The 21,001-nt window shown below is 38.1% G+C and overlaps 1 pseudogene; it reads right to left on the reverse strand.

Annotated features, from left to right (window-relative positions):
- Positions 1–15,219: 15,219 nt before the first annotated feature.
- Positions 15,220–16,552, reverse strand: LOC135157354 (uncharacterized; annotated as a pseudogene).
- Positions 16,553–21,001: the final 4,449 nt, after the last annotated feature.

A 21,001-nucleotide genomic window follows, 5' to 3' on the forward strand; every position in this document is an offset into this window, starting at 1 on the left:
TTGTTATTTATTTTCATGAAGGACATTTAACAATACATTTTCTATGTTCTTGAACCATTCGCTAGTCATGTTAGTCGTGGAGCGAAACTGTCTAATATAGGATTTAAAGGGGAATCTAACCTTGGTCTTATAATGATGTTTGGTCTTATAATGATGTATTATAGAGAGGGGGAATAGAAGAAGAAAAAAAAACAGAATGGTGAAAACAAGATATAAGAAAAGTTATAGATGTTTTGAAATTGAGTTCACTAAGACTATTTAAATTTCAAATGATCAATTCAAATGATCAAGTATCGTAAATAATGAAAAGTAATAGGGAAAACTTTCCCATTTCTCGCAAGTATCCTCTGGGGTTGTGCTAGAAAATATAAGACAGATAACGTGTTGTTATATGGAACAGTTCTATAATCAAAGTTATTACGCATTCTTTTCCATTCAGCATGTTCAGTCCGAGCTCCCACCGTTCATGATTTGATCATTTCGATTCGATAGGTAATGGATTTTCTTTTCACTTGTGCTATTGCACTTTTTCTCCCCTATTCTCTGGAATGAAAAGCATGTAGCTCAAATCCATGTGAACAGGGTGGTACATGCACTGTGACGGCAGATGGATATCTTTGCGATTGTCCAGATGGATTTAGCGGCAATCAATGTCAGAAAGGTATTTGTTTCCTTCTCCGTCAGATTACTTAAACTTATTTATTTATTCATTTATTTATTTATATATCTATTTATTTACTTGTTTTCTGTATTTAAAACTTTCTAAAATATACTGATTATCAATCATGTCTGTTTTGGGGTATTTTATTCTATCATTGATACATAAATGCTGACATGGGTATACACTGAGATGTATATTCTAGAATAAGAACAGATTTTGGAAGATCTCCGAGGACGGGCGTAGTGTAAGTGTGTGTGTGCGTGTGAGAGAGAGAGAGGGCGGTGTGTAAGTGCGTTGTGCGTGCTTAAGCGTGTTTGCGTATTTCATAGGAGAATGGAATGCTTCATTGGGGCGAGGGAGGTGCTGTGGTCGAGTGGTCTAAAGCGCCCGATTACATCATGGAAATCCGGGGTTCGATTCTCACCACTGGCCTTGAGCAAGGCATTTTACTTCTCGCATCAAGTAAATTGAAAATGTCATATTACATTATTGATACCAACGTGTGCGCGTGTTACGTGAGTAAACAAATAATTGTTGGTGTTTGCATGGCGTATTTGCTTACGTTTTAGTTTAAAGTTCACCTTACGAACATTTCCATCATTTTTTTTACTTATGCATTTATAAAGACAGACACCTGAGGAATATAAGTCTACTAGGAGACAGGGATGCCTCGGAAGGCAGAGTTGGGTTCACAGCGGGCATCACCTTAGATGAAACTATACATATGAGTAGGTATTCATGGACAATGCAGCTATCACATAAAGTGTGCCAACAATTGGGTTTCACTGGTGCCGCTGCGACGCTAAGTGGGAACATCTTCCCTGGGTCTTACGCCGAGGTGGAGGACCCTACAGTTGGGGAGATCCATTGTCCAACAGATAACACAAACCTGTCAGATTGTTGGTTCACCAAAGTATATAATCGGAACACCAGTCTAGAGTTTCATGTAGCCGTGAAGTGTTGCACACGTGAGTGTTGTATTTTTTAAATTAATTATCCGTTCACAAAATAAAAGCAAAGAAGCGTCACGATACAAAATCAAAAACATTACATGCATATAAATCATAATTATTCATAACAAAATGTAGGGAAGGATAAACTGGAACTTGGCTAAAATATAAGTGACTTTGTCAAATGTAAGTTACAAAGAACATACATAACAAAGGGACTTGCTTGTTGGATAGTCATCATCCATTTTCTCTTTTTCTTTGGGTATTGAAATAAAAAGGAGGTTTTGGTTGTGCTAATTATATTATTTTTTTAACTTAAAAAATCCCTCTAGATTTACAATATTATTATGTTGCCTTTCAATTATTCTACGTCACCGAACTCAGTAAAATTGGAAAGTATAATATATTTTTCCTCCGAATTAAAACTAATTATGTATCACGTGGAAGAAGGTGTCATTCGTCGGGCGGCGATTCAATGGGAAAATATCTTGCCAAGTCTAATGTTGACAGGACGCTTTTAAGTCGACTTCGCAAGATAGGTCATCATCTCGACAGGTCAATGGCACTTAAAGGCTTCGGTACTAACGTTAACGGACCGTTTTCTTGCCTTCTTTCAAATTAACATCTATAGACGGGAAATGCTCGCCTCCTGGTGTCGCCCTTGGGATCGAGGCTGGTGATATTGCCGTTGACGACATCGCAACGTCATCATGTTCAGACGGGTCCGTAGGGTGCAGTGAAGGCGTGCGTCTTAACTCGATACTGGCATGGAAAGCAGCTCCAGACGATCAAACAAATGCATTTATCCAGGTGCATCTTTGGATGTATCACATGATCACTGCTATAACCACGCAGGGTGGAGCTAACGGATCGGTGACTTCGTTCAAGATTTCATATGGTCCTAAGGAAACTGAATTGATATTTTATGAAGATGCGGTTGATGGCATTGAAATGGTGAGTCAAGAAAATTTGATTTTTTTCTTGTGATAATCCTGTGACTTTACCGATGTACACGTGTCGATGAAATAATTCAGATCTCTGAAAAGATAGCAAACGTCCTCATTCTAAATTCTGCCCTCCTCTCATCTCAATGATCCGCCACCACTGGGCCCAGCTTACCCGAGTTTGTCCCGACTAGCTGTATCAGAACTCCGAACATGTGATCGAGTAAGTGCAAACAATTCCCTCGGACCAGGTCGCAGAAGCAGTGCACAGAGGTCATAGCAAGTGGCAAGTGCTGCAAACTGTTGCAGGATTTGATTCAAGAATCCACATTGACTAAGCAGTCGCAAGTGTGCTAGATATTTCATGCCTCACGGGACCAGTCTTGCAACCTAGGTATTACTCTCATTATCGCAGCAAATATTTGGACGACATACCACTCTATTAAAAAAACATGCTACTCGTCTTTCCCCATTGAAGGTATAAATTTTACTAATGAGGTTTTGGTTTTCCATTTTCATAATATTCTTCGTTTCTGTGACGAAGAGAATTATTACTTTCCGTCGTTTACCATGCGACCAAATTAATGTAAAAGGACGTCAAGATCAGCTTTAAAACAGTTTCCGCTAGCAATAGTTTTCTGATGAAGTTGCAAGGTTGATGCGCTCTCTGCTAACAACATGTTTAAAGTCGGTGGCTCGAACCGAAGAAAGTGGTTATTTCGCTTAGACCTACGGTTCGACAAAGGCTGTAAACATGCATGTTCCCCCTCTTTACGTGCCAAGAATTAATATCATCTAATGCATATAACTCATTACTTCTATTCCTTTGAAGGTTTTTCCGGGAAATTACGATTATCATACACCAGTTACAACTTCTTTTACCCCATATATCCTGGCCAAGTACTTTCGAATACACCCCAAATCAAGTGTGACTTCTGTAAGCATGCGATTTGAGCTCATAGGATATGGGCCACTGCCCGACGACATTGGTAAGTTAAAATCACAGTTCTACCGTGTGTATATAAAAAAAAAAGCAGGCACTAAAAAAAAATCCCTTAATTTATACGAAGTATTATGAGAGTGATTTTTTCACGATTTGTTGATTTTTAGGATCTACTTGATGAGATTGTATCACTAGTGGTATGAGTATTTCATGCATGACTGGGCATGAGCAACCTTTGTGGAATGTGTAAAAATTGACTTGCGCACAGAATACTCTCTGACACTGGAGGTTAAAAACGACAAGGCACTTTTATGCTATCACATGAAATGTTTCATTCTTCTTTTCATGATTCTTTCATGTAGCGTATTGTTCTTTTGGTTATTTCAGATAAATTAATTATTCAACATAAATATATTATACATATGCAAATATTTACATTGAACTGGAAAAGGAATGAAATTATCTGAAAGTGCATTTGAGGCAAATAAAATAATTAAAAAGTTTCAGCTCCATTTTGAGAAAGTCTTTCTGTCCGATCTCAGTTTTGAAAGTTCCTCCTTAATCCCCCGCGAGTCATCCACGTCTTTCAATGCACAACGTCGCTCTCCTCATCATGCCGTCGACGGCGCGCCGAATGTTGGCCCTGTCCTGCCTGAGGGTGTCCACCTCTGTCACAATTCTCTGATGAAGCTCTTGCAGATTCGCAGGTGGAGTGGCGAAGACCTTCGACTTGAGATGTCTCCCGAAGAAAAGGTCAAGTGGGGTCAGGTCGGATGATCTCAGTGGTTCAGGACGATTTCACGTTCCCCAGCTCAGTCAGCGCTCTGTGACGACTCTCCTTCTGTGTGCTGGGGCACCATCCTGTGCCCACCAGACACGATGGAACTGTCTATTCCTAGCTCGAGGTGACCTTGTCATCTGCTCAATGACCGGAACAACGTCATCGTCAATCATTCTTAGGCCGTGTTTATGCTTCCACTTTTCAGGCCAGAATCAGCGTTTCCAAACGTGATTAGTCCAAAACACGGTTGCGTCCATGCTTACTTTCATTTAAACGCTGTTTCAAAACACCGATCGTAAACTCACAAAAAGGTGCGTTTGTAAACGTCGTTTGACCAGTGCAGGCTTTCTGGGGAAGTATAAACAGAACCACGATCGTAAACGTGTTTAAATGACGTCATTTGGTACATGCTTCCGGTGAGATGAAAATCCGCGGGCAAATACAGTCGCATTGCTCCATGGTCGCATGGTACCTCAATTACCTCTCATCTCCCTTGTTTTGCATTAGTATTATTACCAGTATTACTCTTCCAATTTGTCATCACGATGAACGTTGAGGGATTTACACCCAAAAAAAGCTGGAACATGAGTTATAATGAGGAGACATCGCAAGATGCCCCAGTAGCATAAACAAATAGATATTTTATTATTTTGTATACTTAATATTCTTTGGGTTTTTTACTATTATCCTCACCATGGTGGAAATTATATGGCTATATCACGAAGCTCCATGCAATGACTAAAATATCGGAAATTGTTCGATGTTTATATAACAGTCGACGTACCTTCCCCATAACAACACTCGGAAAAAAAAACTTTCGACAAAGGGCGCGCCCAATTTGACCTCGCTTTCCTGCTCAACGAAAATTACGATGCGAAGCCAGCTGGAGATCGTGATTTCGCCTCTGAAAAGTTAAGCATAAACAGCACTCCCAGAACCACGTTTACGATCGGCGTTTTAGATCGACGTTTGAAAACGCTGATTCTGTCCTCGCAATGGAAGCATAAACACACCCTTAGATACTCATCTCCATTCATGTTGTTCTCAAAGAAGAACTTACCGATGACGGCCCCAATACCATAGACACTCCACACAGTCACCTTGCCTCTGTTGTCATTCACGTTGTAGGCAAAGTCAAGCGGTTGCTCTCCGCGGGTCGATATGCCCTGACGTTGTTGGTATTAACCCGTGCGTTCAAGGCAAACCTGCTTCATCTCCTATCAGCAGATCTTCTAGGACATGTAGGAAGCGCTGAAGACGGGCAGGAAGCCACTGGCAATATTCCTAAGCGTAGTTCTCGATCCAGTGGTAGCAGCTGCTGAAGCTTGATCATCTGATATAGATGAAACCACAGATCTAGGCGTGTGATCCTGTTGCGCGTTGAAGAAGAGAGTCTCAGTCCATTGCGCCGGCTTGATACTCCTCCTGCTGGATAATTCTGCAGGGCGTTGTGAAATGCCTGGATATTTGCAGGAGTCCTGCTCATTCTCCTCCCTGAATTTCCCCGGTTTTTGTTCTGGCTTGTTCCCATTTCTGCAATTTTTTTTAAAAACATTTTTGTGCACGGTATCTCTTGAGGGGAATCGTTGGGGGTAAACCTCACGATATCGTTTAAGAGCAGCGGCAACACTGTTGGTACGATGATACTCCCTCACCAAGAAGGAGCTCTGCTGGGGTGAGAATTGTGGCCTATCCTTCTTAATACATGACTACCAAGTAACTTAAGCACTACGGTCATGACGGTATGAGCAAGCTGTGAAAGTGTCGGCATTGTCATTAAGATCTGAAAAATGAAGTGTGTTTTACTTAAAGGGAATTAACAATAACTATGTTAATATATAAGTTCAACCTACATTGTCAAAGTCAAACAGGCCTTAAAGGGATGGTCTGGGCTGAACATATTTATATCTACAAAAATAGAGTTAAATTCACAAAGCAAAATGCTGAAAATTTCATCAAAATCGGATATACAAATAACGAAGTTATTGAGTTTAAAAGTTTATCGATATTTTGTGAAAAAATTCATGTGCACATTGTTATGACTATTCATGAGGTGGGCTGATGATGTCATTTCCCCACTTTCCTTTTTTTATGTTATTACATGAAATCATAATTGTTTCATTTTTTCATACATGTGTAAATGATGTGTCTCCATGATGAATAAAATTGCGGCAATAAATATCTAATGAACTTAATCAGTTGTCTATCCAATTGTTTTGGTTCTTGATAGAAAATTTTGAATAAACCTAATTTCATATAAATATAATAAAAAAAGAACAGTGGGGATATTACACCATCAGCCCACGTAATGAATATTCATAAAGACATGCCTAGAACTGTTTCACCAGAATAATGCAAATCTTTAAAAATCAATAACTTTGTAATTTTTCATCCGATTTTGATCAAATTTTCAGCATTTTGCTCTGTGAATTTTACTCTATTTATTGAGATATAATTATTTCCAACCTGGACCATACCTTTAAGGGCATGGGCAGCAATTAGAATCCAATTACATTCCATTTTCATTCAAATTACATTCCCAATTTCATTTCAAGCTTTACTGAGTGAGAGGAGTCTCTGAATAGTCTGCAATTAACGTTGCAATAATTAAACCTTGGCAAGGCTTGTAATCATCATAACAATAACCATACTGACATTGCGTTGCTCTGGCTATCACTGACTGTGGACCGTCATTGGAATGTAATTGAATATACCGTATTTAGGAATGCAGTTGCTGTCCGTCCCATGTGCTCCTGAAATTTTGTGGAATATCATCATGTTTGAATTATTGCTCTTCAGTATTTGCAAGATGACTTGCAAATTGAAAAAAAAACATTATTAATATTATCTCTTTCTTTTTTCGGGGGGGGGGGGGATCTGAATTAATGCTTCATTTTTGCCATTGTCACCAAATAAATTGATATAACTCTAGGTACTGTGAGCATGTTGAAGATTAAATACTTGTTTACATCGGTTCAGAGCTTATGCAGCACCACTCTGCGAAGGATTCAACTTTGACTATGAAAGAACACAATTCTGTACGCAAATGCATTTCTGGCCAATTGTAAAAAGGTGGGCTGTGCTCACTCACTCATTCATGAAATATTTTCAATAGCAACAGTGTCATCATAAAGGTTAGGTCCATTGTAAAATATCTATAGTAATAAAAAATTAAAAATTCTTGAAATTTTTGTGTATTATATATATTCTAAGTGCCTGCTTTTTTATACACACGGGTATAGTATCATTGATCACTCATGGATTCTAGTGAGATGAAAAAAAAATATAAAAATAAAGGTTTGAACATTTTAGCCCCATAATTTACACAAACAGTTTCATTCATTCATTGTTTAAATAATGTATTGGAAATCATCAATTAATTCACTAAAATATAACTTCACACAAAACCTCAAGTTTTGCTCCCGATTGTATATATTGAGGTTACTTAATTATATTGTCCTGAATGACTACTTATTAAAAGACTTTTCATTAAAAAGGTAGAATTTAGGGGCAATGCTCCCCTTCTGATTGATAAAAGTTCATTGTTTTATTTAGACTGCCCAGTACAACACCCAAGTGCCTGTACAACACACTAGTGTCCCGTACGACACACAAGTGTCCCGTACGACACACAAGTTTCCTGTACGACACACAAGTGTCCCGTACGACACATTATTTTGTTTATGATATATTAACAGAAATATTCAGCCAATTGCGGTTTCTAACATAATGAATGTCTTTAGTTTGATAGGACTATCATTATCATCAGCCAAATAAATTGATTGAAGAAGTCAAAGAGACATAAAGTAAGAAAGTTTGGCTTCAATTTAGAGATGTCCCGTACGACACATTTTGAGTGTCCCGTACGCCACAATGTTCTCGAAAATTGTAATTTGCTTTATTTATTCATGAATGTTTATTTTGCTTTCTTTCATAGATGTGTTTGTTCTTGGGTAATTGAATATCAAATTGAGTTCAGTTTCTATGAAAATTATCTGTCCAACTCACAGACTTTAGAGTACAAACTTGAGGTTTCGAAAAAAGCCAATTTTTCTGCGTCCGTACGACACATTACTATTTTAAATCTGTATTATACAGGATGTGAATTCAAGTCATGTTAAGTCTTGGTTTTTCTAACACTCTGGTAGTACTTGATGATCACCTTTAGTTACTGGAATATTTTTTGTTTTTCTTGTAAAAAAACTGTCAAATGTTTTCTAAATGTCCCGTACGACACGTATGGAATCACCCTAAAGTGGTTTTTTTAAGTCTTAGAACGACCGTTACTGGTTATGTCAGTAATTTTGGATTGATCAAATTAATGTCAATTGTCTATGATCTTGAGCCAATGTTGAATCCTTAACATTAATCTCATCTGGAATGTTATCATAAGACCTCAATAGTTCCTTAGGTGATTTGACCTTGGAACCAATTGACATTGCATTTAGTATTCAGAACAATTAAATACAAGCATTATGCCTACCTGGTGCCCGTTTCATAAAGCTGTTCGTAAAGGCCAGGTGGGTGTTTCATAAAGCTGTTCGTAAAGGCCAGGTGGGTGTTTCATAAAGCTGTTCGTAAAGTTACGCACAACTTTACGCACGACTGGAACATGTTCTTGGGTCATAACTCAATTGCATAGGGATATCACATACCACAAGAAAGGATCACCAGTCGTGCGTAAAGTCATTCGTATCTTACGAACAGCTTTATGAAACACCCACCTGGTCACACCGCCCGAGCGTTGTTGGAGCGGTCGTGGAGCGGTAGGGAGAGAGGGTCGAATTTCGCTCACAAATTTGGAGAAAAATCGAAAACAATTAAAAGTCGAAAAAAAAAATCGACAATGGTGAACGGTAGCGAGCGGTGATGATTTTTTTCTCTCCGCTCCACGACCGCTCGAACAACGCTCGGGCAGTGTGACCAGGCTTTTAGTTAAGAGCGACTTTAAAGGTATTGTTTAACTTTGTGAGCAGCCGATTTAAAAAATTCTCAAACCAAGATGAATCATGTGTACAAGTGCGTGTATTAGAACTTATAAACCCTGAAAACAACCATTATTGAGAATGAAAAGCTAAAACTACAAGGCAAACCCCGATTTTGTAAATAGGCGTCTTATAGACGCCTAAATAGTACACATAAGTGTATGGGATGAAATTAAGATGGTGTTTTCGGTCACTTTATATTTCAATTTTTGAAGCACTAAATAATTATTTTCGAACGCAATTTTTTCTGGGCTTCATTTTTTAAACATATCACAGACACAGGTGACAAGTGTGACCTTCTAGCTCAATGTTAACCAATCACTTTAAGAACGACTGGTGATCCTTTCTTATGCGCTAAACCATCGTCAATGAACATTTTGGTGCATACCATTCGCCACGAGAAAGGGTCACCTGTCGTTCTTAGCTTACGAACAGCGCTCTTAGCTTACGAACAGCTCTATAAAACACCCACCTGGTTTTTACCTCAGATGTAGATCACGAACAGGATAACTCGTGCCTGCAGGATAGAGGGGTGCCTTTGGGGATGGAGAACAGGGACATTCCCGACGAATCACTGGCAGCATCCACCTACGGTCAAAGTAACCACGCTCCCTGGCTGGCCAGGCTTAACCTTGACACTGCGTACGGATGGATACCTACGCTAGAAGATGCAAATCCCTTTCTTGAGGTAAATGGTTTCTTTTATGACCTGTTTGAAGAACTGCCAAATAAAAGGGCATGTATATTTATGAAAATGTGAAGTATATCAGTGACTTAAAAAGAAGGAATGTAGCCTACCGTAAAATCCAGATTCAAGTTACAATATCTTCTGTTGTGATCTACCAACAGTGGGAATTACGCAGAAACGTCATACAGTATGTCTGAATGTAATCATGAGTGTTTCATACTACTAAATATTTGGGTTACAATTTTTTTGTAAGAGTCATTGAATTGAACAAGGTGCATCATTTTGTTTTCCTTCTGGCTGTGCTTACTGAAGCATGACATGGCTTACATTCCCGGAGGGGCCACTTCCATTGACGAATGGATACCATGCGCGACCACGGGATCTTGAAAAACACCCTAAACACGTATTTTTCATATTCTGAAAATGCACCCCTTAACAAGTATTTGCGTGTGAAACCCTACCCTTTACAAGTATTGGAAACAAATACTTTTGGCAAGTATTCCCAGAATTGAGCCCCTAAACAATACAGCGATGTATTTTCATATTCTGAAAATGCACCCCTAACAAGTATTGGAAACAAACGATACTCTTGGCAAGTATTCCCTGAAATGAACCCCTAAACAAGTACAGCGATATTTTATTGTTATGTCACGCGTCCGTCGGTCGTCGGTTTTACCTTTACACACCATTATTTTGGTTTAGTACGGCCCGACCTTCCACACCTCGCGCAAATCGGACTCTAAACACGTAGTGTTTGGGCAAAAAGGACATCCTTTGTAAAACATTTTGATTTTGTTTTAATCATCCACGCATATTTGACCCTAAACACGTATATTTTTCCGAGCGAAATAGATACCCTTTTTTCAATATTTTTGTGTTTTTGACACCTTTATCACGTTACGTACGTAACGTGCCCTATCTTGAAAAAGACATAATTTTTACGTTTTTTTGTAAGTCCCCCCCCCCCCCGGGCTCTGTAGCTAACTGTCGACTTCCCCTTTCGAATTACTCCCGACCTTTCGTTGGAGAACGCAAACGCTTATTTGCGACGATAGTTGATTTTGGAAGAGACTTTTGGGCCCGTCGTCATGGTCGTAAAACTCTGTCCTGCAATGCAAATTGTGTGATATGAGATTTTTTTTCGTTTCGCATCTGGAACAGAAACATTCAATCTGCGTTTCGTGTGCAAAATTATGGTTCCTACACTGTAAAAACTGTGGTGTTAAAACTGACACCAGTTGGTGTTAATAGAGGACCACACCCTGAGGTGTTAAAACTACACCCTATAGATTGAACATAACACAAAAGAGTGTAAATGTAACAACCAAAGGTGTTGTAATAACACCTATGGGTGTAAAACTAACACCACTAATTTAACACCGGTGTAGAACAACTGGTGTGGTCCTATATGTACACCGGTTAACACCACAGTTTTTGCTGTGTACTATGGTAAAAGCGATATCCGATTTAGGACGACTTTCCAAAGCCACCGTAGTTCCTCCCAGAGCTCGAGAGGCCGCCCGGGGGGCCCATCCATTGAAGAGTGGATACCAGGCGCGACCACGCGTAAAAAGGGAAAGAGTGGGCAAGTATGTTACGTATAGGCCTATGTAACGTTATAAGGGTGTCAAAAACGATGTTTAAAATACTGAAAAGGAGGATATGTTTTCAATACTTGTAGGGTTTCACAAGCTAAATACTTGTTAAGAGATGCATTTTCATAATCTGGAAAAGCCTTGCTTCCCTTGTTTAGGGTGCTTTTCGAAACCGCATGGTCGTGCCTGGTATCCACTCATCAATGGAAGTGGTCCCCCGGGAATTCGAATCTAATCCCCCATTTCTGGGGAAAGTAAAACATAATGCCCATTACATTGTGTGCTTGAGGCATATCGTTTGTGTAGGAGTAAACAAAAGAAAAACCCGCAAATTCGGCTGGTACGCATGCGAAATGGTTTCGGCTGGAGAGGTGATTTGACCCATGGAATCAATTGCAAGAGGTCCACCAATAATCCACATTAAATGCAATATCGATTCGATGGACTGTGAATATTTAAGAGGCAGAGGCGTCGATCCTGGGGGGGGGGGGGGCAGGGGGGCAATCGCTCCACCAATGAAGATAATATAAGATAAGATTGATTTTATTTATACACGGTTAAAAAGCCCAAACAGTTCACAGACTGATTTCCATTGGGGCCGTGTGGAACATGATATACAATTGACATAGTAAACATTTTAAAACCAGTGTTTAACGTACAATATATATGAAAATAATATTTTAACCTAAACAGAAGCATCAATGAAATATTACAAAGGAATCATTGAAAGGTGAAGAGGAGGAGAGGAGAAGAAAAAAGGAAGAAGAAGGGAAAAGTGAGAAGGAGAAGAAAAGGACAACGGAGAAGATAACATAAGGAGAAAAGAAGAAGAAAATGATAATAAGAAGAAGGCGAAGAAATTATGTACCGTTCTCAAAAACATCAATAACATACAACATGAAATGTCTATCGGTAATTCGAAAATATTGGGGGGGGGGGCAAACATATCGTTTTGCCCCCCCCCCCAATAATTCCGCATGTGCAAAAAATAAAATAAGATTGTAATGTAACACAGAAATCAGCAAGCGAGATTGAGATACACAACTTGCTCTTTATCTAAAATCGTGCTCAAATGTCCACTTTTCACATTGGAATATAAAAAAATTCAGCTCGCAGTTCACGCTCGCATCATTTATGTAGCAAACCCCATACCTTTCATGATTAAATAGGTGAATAGAATGTCCCATTTTCAGCTCTAAACCTCAAAAGAACTCCCACTTCGATTTGCAATAATCTTTTGTTGGATATATATCTTGTTCTTTATTAAAAATGTCCATTCAACTCAATTTTTTTCAGATCGAAATATCAAAATTTTCAGCTTGCGCTTCGCGCTCGCATCTATTTTTAATTTTTAGATACCCATCTCAATCATTGGTACCAACAGAATATCAAGTTTCAGGTCAGAATATAAAGAAATTTCAGCTCGCGCTTCGCGCTCGGATTAATTTGTCGGTAAGATATGTGTCTCTATCTCATGAGTCATATATATATATAGGCATATGTGTGTGTGTGTGTGTGTGTGAGTTTGTTTGTTTTGTATGATCGAGCGCCTTTGGAAAGTTGATTCATGATTTTGCCCCCCCCCCCCCCAATCTGAAAAATGGATCAAAATAATGATACAAATGTGAATGGTAAAAACAAACAAGATTGATTACGATTAAATCATGCACCTTTAAACATGCATGTATAGAAGTATAAGGTAACCTAAAGGGGAATGAAACCTTTGGAACAAGTAGGCTTCTGTCGCAACAGGAAAATCAAAGAATAAAATCAAAGAAAGTTTGAGAAAAATCGGACAAATAATGAGATTGAAAACGTCAAAACGTTTGAAAGTATACTACAAATTACTCATTAAAGGTCAAGTCCACCTCAGAAAAATGTTGATTTGAATCAATAGAGAAAAATCAGACAAGCACAATGCTGAAAATTTCATTAAAATCGGATGTAAAATAAGAAAGTTATGTCATTTCGCTTATTTTCAACAAAATAGTTATATGAACGAGCCATTTACATCCAAATGAGAGAGTCCATGATGTCACTCACTCACTCTTTCTTTTGTTTTTTATTGTTTGAATAATAAAATATTTCAATTTTTACGAATTTGATGATTAGGACCTCCTTGCCCAAAATGTTAAAACAGTGGAATTCCACGTGTTCAGGATGGAATGAAACTTCATTTCACATGACACTGACGAGAAAATCAAAATATTTTATATTTCATAAAATAAAATACAAAAGAAATAGTGAGTGAGTGATGTCATCAGTTCCCTCATTTGCATACCGACCGAGATGTGCATATTACTGTTTTGTGAAATGAAGCGAAACTTTAAAATGTCATAACTTTCTTATTTTACATCCGATTTTGATGAAATTTGCAGTGTTATGCTAGTTGAATTTTTCTCTTTTTATTCAAATCAAATTTTTGTTGGGGTGGACTTGTCCTTTAATCGCGACTTAATTTTAGAAACAAGAATTTATATCAATGAACAATCAGACCGCAATAGGCCAGATTCATCCAAATCATCTCGTGGCCGAATGCTCTTCCTTGTGATCTCGTGATTCATGAGATTGTCTCATGAATACTTAACCTTACTAACCTTAAGTCAAATTAAATATCATTGCACCATCAGATAGAGTACATATTACTCTTTCATATTGGTCATTTGATTTTGTATAAAATATTTTTATAAATAAGTTAATTTCTGGCCTGAAAATGTGCCTCAAAACTGAATTTTCTTCCTCTATTTTCTTTTGCAAATTGTGCAAAACTTTCCGTTAGATTAAAAATATACAGTTTTACAAATAAAAATGTACAGTATATACAAGCAATATACAATTACGGCTGGTAACCCATATAATTCAGCTGCAACTGTAATTGTTTCTGCTGTTCTTCCTTGGGGCAAGTGCAGTGTAAGACAATATGACAAATCATAACATGAAATAAAGTTTCATTGATAATGATATAACGAATTACAGAACAAAACTATAAAGCCTCAATGATATCTATATCTCCATAAAGCTGAAATTTGGTACTTTCTTACTATGTCACTCTTGATATATAGCACTTTTTAAACGGGTCAAGATCACACTTTTTCCACCAAGTTACAAGACGAGATTTATAAAATTTTGGAGTAGCATGAAATCCATACTTCTGATTGGCTGGATAAGGTTCACAAAACAACAGGCGCGGGTAATTTGAAGAGATTGCCACGTGGTGAGTGTGACCTTGGAGGGCTCAGTGTGGGAATGGTTGGGATTTAAGTTGGTGTGCAATCTCTCTGAACAATCAAAGTGCAGTATTCTTGTTTTTAATCTGCTAAATGTTAAAAATGTTTTAAAGCATACATATTCAGCTTCATCATGACCTAAAATCATTTGGGCTCAAACAATATGAAGTGTAAAATCAACATCTTTTGACAGGTGAAAATAATTATTTTGTAGCATGCTTTAGATCAAAATTTTCACATACATTACAAAATTGTTATATAAATTTAAACACATGACATGAAAGAAGGATTCTTCTTCTTCTTCTTCTTTACAATGATACCAGAATCATGAAATTTGATATAAGTTTAGAACATCAATGGCCGCATAAAAAGAGGTGTTTTGGTTTGCACCCAGCTCATTAAATATTCTAAACCTCTCTAGTCTCTAATATCATGAGGACCTTTACTACTGACTGTGAAAGATTTTGCAGCACGTCTGTCTAAATTGCCGGTAGGTGAATAAATATACAAACACATTGGCGATGTTGTTAATATATTTCATTTGATAGAATGTATAGATGATGACTTGTTTTTTCACTATGTTGAGCTGATGAAAAGGAACCTGGTCGAGGATGACATTAGGTAGCCAGAGGATGAAGAATATGACAGTAATGATGATGACGACCTTAGTGGTCCTATGGTCGGATTGAGTGTTCTGAAGCTTGCTCGATGATGGTTTCGTTTTATTATTGGCAGGGTGATGTGGAGCTTTTCCAGTGTCTTTGATTGACTTCGTGTCAATCGTCAATGGTTGGCTTTTCTTCTTACTGATGGCAAAAAGTCTTCTCGTATTTGAGATTGCAGGTAGTGGTACGGACTCATTTTCTTGAAAGGAAGTCTGGTCATTTCTCGATTCTGCATCAATGTTAATGTTTGACGCAGATTTCTTGAGTATTCTTATCTCGATAGCATCTTCAGCATTTGATGTCGTTTTCATAACGGGCTTTTGTTGGTTGTCACAAATGTCATATCCTAGTTCGTTATTGTATGACAAAGAATAATTGGCCGTCATCTGCCTGTTGGTATCATCAAGTTCTGATATACTCGCGACAGTTGCACAAGAAGCTGGTGATTTTGGCAGTGTCTTGTCATTCACAGTTTTAGCTAGATCTCGACCAACGAAGACAGATCCGATCGTCAATTGCTGACGAATTATCTGATGAGCACGTATGATCTTGTAGATCCGAACGTACAAGACTGAAATGGCCAATGCAGAAACACAAAATACAATGGCCTGTGTTTTGGCGTAAACATCCCGGCCCCAGGGAATGTTGCCGTAGACATGGCATCCGTACTCACTGCCGAGTTTGACTGAGGTGGTGATGAAAAAGAATGGGATATGGAGCACGAAAGCGACTACGGCACACCCGATGGCGATCAAGGTAGCAGTTCGCCTTCCGATTCGCTTATTGAACGGCCGGCCTACACACTGCTTGATACCTATACACGGCCATCCAGATTGTGAGAAACAGTCCAGCATAGAGGGCCGATCTCGCTCCAACGATTTCGACTAAGCACGCCCATGGATGCTCATCGTGGTAAAACACCATGACGATCTTCATCCCGTTGATGATACTGGCGATGAGGTCGACGACGGCAAGGGCGATGAAGGTGATATCTGTGGCATTTTTGATACCCTGACGCGTAAAGACGCCTACAATTACCAGGTTACCAGGCATCCCAAAGACAATCGCCAAACAACCAACAGTCATTCTGAGGATGATAAAATCGGTGAACATGGTGCAGAAAGAGTGTCATCCAACGTCAATCCAAATTTGAAAACAGTGTTGTGTTCAACTCTTATATTCTTCAGAAAGACAAAGATGTTACGTGTCAACAGGTGGCAAAGGGGTTGTGTCCTAAAAACCAAAAGCTGCAATGGTAACTTCTGTCTGCTCGTCTCCGCTGCCTCAACGATCTCGCCAATATATAATGAGAATGAAGAAAACCAAATTTCCATTCAAGTGTGAATCCATCAAATACATAATAGAAGTAGATTTGTGACCTAACGGTAAAATATCTCGTCAATATTTGTTTCATTGTCGATTATAGTATGTCATAGGGTTATTGCCGTCAATCAAGTTTTAATTGGTTCCGTATAAATCAAGATATTGTGTGCAGATGTCATCGGATCATTGCTAAATGCATTAATTTGATACGAGCATTTCATGAACACAACTTGATAATCATAAATGTCATCGGATGTAGTTTTTTTTCTATCGAAAGCTTTGCCAACTAGTCACTTTATATGAAGTTCTACTTTTTATTGAACTCTGGCAAAACTTCGCTTATCAGAGAAACCTCGTCACCCTTAAACTGCTTTTCTTTTTTTCTTTTTTTACCCATTATCAACATCATCAACATCAGTCGCATCAGTGACAGGATGAGTAACCTTTTTTTGAAAGTGAATGCATTTTGTGATTAATCCTTTACCATGTAAATAGTGGAAGAAAGGGGAAGGCCGCAGTTTCATTTCAAGTTATATTTTTTTTATAATTACTTTTGAAGAAAATAAAAATAGATAAAAACCCCTATATTTTAGACTATTAATGGATCAATCATTGTGATCGAAAGCACGATTCCATTTACTAAGCATTTTCAAAGCTTTAGTATTCGTCATTAGATGAAAGAGCATCATTTCAACGAAGTTCTGATGAATAGGATTCAATCAGAATATCCTTGAATAAACTGAGCCTGATTTTCAGTTAAGAAAAATGATATTTCAAATTAAAAAAAATATGCTGAAAGGATCAGCACAATATCAAGAGAAAGTTGCTAAAAGAATCTTAGACACACCATCGCAGTCTGACAAACAAAAACGATTGTGACCGATGTAAGCTTTGTTACATTATTTTGAATGGTATATTATCGGTCGGTTTTGGAGTTGGTTTCGTTGGTATGACTGTATCATAAACTATTCTCTTTTCTATGGCCTTTTAGATTCAATCTCATATCATTGGGAATCGATATTAGGCATTTGCTTTCAGATCAAATTATCAGCAGGTAGGCTATAGAGATTATTGAGGTCAGGTTTGACTGAACCAGATATAACTATAGACGTGACCAACTAGACAGTCAAGAATAAATTATTGTATGGCGCTAGCATCTTCCACTTTTTTAAAGAAGTCTTTCAGAAATAATATAAATATCATAATTAAATGAGAGAGTTACACAAAATTGTAATGGTGAAAAAAGTGATATTCCCTATAAACCCCCAAAAATACAATATATATGTTGACGTAATCAAGGGAGAAGAAAAGAAGGAAAGAGGAAAAGAGGAATAAGAAGGAAAGAGGAAGAAAAGAAGGAGGAGAAAAAGAAGAAGGAAGAAGAAGAAGAATGAGAAGAAGGAGGAGGAGAAGAAGAAGAAGAAGGAGGAGGAGGAGAAGAAGAAGGAGGAGTTGAAGAAGAAAATAAAGAAGAAAAAGAAGAGGGAGAAAAGAAGAATAAGCTGAAGAAGAAGAAGCAGGAGGAGGAGGAAAAGAAGAAGAAGGAGGACGAGAAGAATAAGAAGACAAAGAAGAAGAAGAAGAGGGGGAAGAAGAAGAAGACTGAGGAGGGGGAGAATAAGAAGAATAATCAGGGGAAGGAGAATGAGGAGGAGAAGAAGAGGGAGGAGGGGGGGGGGAAGTAGTAGTAGTACTAGTAGTAGTAGTAGTAGTAGTAGTAGTAGTAGAAGTAGTAGTAGTAGCAGCAGTAGTAGTAGTAGTAGTAGTAGTAGAAGTAGTAGTAGTAGTAGTAGTAGTAGTAGTAGTAGTAGTAGTAGTAGTAGTAGTAGTAGTAGAAGAAGAAGAAGTAGTAGTAGTAGTATAGTAGTAGAAATAGTAGTAGTAGTAGTAGTAGTAGTAGTAGTAGTAGTGGTGGTGGTAGTAAGAGTAGTAGTAGTAGTAGTAGTAGTAGTAGTAGTAGTAGTAGTAGTAGTAGTAATAGTGGTAGTATAGAAGTGGTAGTAGCAGCAGTAGAGGAAGTAGAAGTAGTAGTAGTAGTAGTAGTAGAAGAAGTAGTAGTAGTAGTAGTAGTAGTAGTAGTAGTAGTAGTAGTAGTAGTAAAAGTAGAAGGAGGGGAGGAGAAGACTGGGTAAGCAGACAGCCAAAAACAGATGAGAAAGTGATAAGAAATTGAGAGAAGGGAAATTTTAATAGGATGACATACAAGCCGACATTTGGAAGGTGGGTTTGTAGACCAGGTCAACTTGTGTATAATGGGGGAGCGAACATTTTGAGGAATTATTATATTAATACAAGAAAGAGATGTCTGCATTGAAGTGTAAATTAGATTATCATTGTTATCAATCTAATATAACCCCAGACTCTCCGTAATCACCATACCAACTTAGAATGTTGTACAGTTCAGTTTAACTGTAATTCGTCGGTAAGGGCAAATACAAAGTGGCAATTCGAGAAAACACTAAACTGATTATTTATCTGTTCGTACAGAGATTTCAGCCGTAATAAATTCGAATTTCTAGTATGCATATCAGATTCAAAATTTATTTTTTCATAAATCTCGTTTTCAAAGTCATTTAACCGCGTTATATAAATACCTGGTCCCACTGGCCGACGGGTACATAACGTATTCATGAAGGACACAGCGGATGAGCAAAATTTCGCGGGTGGCTCCATCCGTTTTCATCAGCTCCAGAAAATGACAAAATTAGCAACAACAACAAAAATTGCAAAACAAAACAGACGTGAGTTGTATGTAGCGCGGATGTTAAACGGTTGTCCATCGCAAACCTTGCGGATGAAAATGGATGGAAATGGATGACAGCTCCGAAGTGGTAAGCGGGGGTTTTATTTACGACATGCGTATGCTTATATCCATTTTATTTCCGTGCTACTAACGATGTATAGACGTTCCATGTACGATGTCTTTCCTCCCTCTTTCTGCTGTTCAGCTTCAGTGGATTTGAGTAGCGAGGATGTCCAGAGGATCATGGGCGGAAATCCCAGGGGGGACAGGGGGACGCGCCCCCCTACTCAAAATAGAAGGGGGGCACAATATCAAATGCCCCCCCCTACTATTTTTGCTCTTTTGTGATGAAAAGAAATACATCAATCAATAAAAATCGCGGGCTTACATTCAGCTTCTCGCATTGCATTTTGAGATTCTGTGTGTGGTAGAGTTTGGAGGGGTGCATGAATCGGAATATTCTAAATGTTGCTATCAATCTTTCATCTATATAAAAACTTTCCTTTTGGTTCAATTAAGCCACTGAATATTTCTCCAATGGAGCGTTTCAAGAAACATTAAATGCATGTCCAAAAAAATCAAGGGCAAATTATTTCATTTACTACGGTTTAAAGTTGATTTGCATTCAACGCGACGGTTCAATTGCAACTCAACTTTCTTGCATCACCCAATGCACTCGATATGGAAACTTGCGCTTCATTTTCAAATGAACGATTCTTGCAACACTCTCATTAGTTCTCTCTTGCTTTCGTTTTGAATTAGGTAGATCTCCAGACAAAGCATTTGGTGACTGGCGTGATAACTCAAGGACATCGCGATCTGCAGTGGTGGACTACATCGACTTGGCTAGAGTTCTTTGATGGTCAGTTATGGAAATACATTTACGAGGATGACTGCGGCACCAGAACGGTAAGACGCTACTGAACGGATGGTAATTATGGGGATGGCAAATTTGGGGTTGGGAGGTCTTCCATCATGTCCATCGTGCTCTACCGAAATATGGTGTCAAGGAAAGTGATAAATTCAAAATGATGGCGTCACACCTCAGAATTATACTTCAAACTAACCTTTCAATGAATCTTACATGCAAATTGTTTAGTAAGCAGTTTTAGTATAAAAAAATTCCACCTAGCTAAAAAGGTAATACGTGTATCCATCTTTAAAGATAATTTTCATAACAATTGCGATTATCGTTGTGACTATCATTATTATTGTTGTTGTTTTTTACTCTTATGTTTAAAAGCATTGGTTGACGTGTGATTTGACCCTTACTAAAACCTAATCTGCAAGGCCCCACTTGTCACCTGTTTCTGTGAAAATCAATATCATGAATAAAGTGCTCCAAAAATGTGATCAAATATGGTGAATATAAACTCCATACCTACTTCATCGATCGTATTCATTCCATATACTACAATTGTTATCCCCGAAAAAAGTTAATCATGGTATTTTTTTTGTTACAGATGTTTTAAAGATTCTGCTCCGATTTTTTGTTG

This window comes from Lytechinus pictus, chromosome 17 (genome assembly GCF_037042905.1).
Source record: "Lytechinus pictus isolate F3 Inbred chromosome 17, Lp3.0, whole genome shotgun sequence".
In the NCBI taxonomy this organism is placed as follows: Eukaryota; Metazoa; Echinodermata; class Echinoidea; order Temnopleuroida; family Toxopneustidae; genus Lytechinus; species Lytechinus pictus.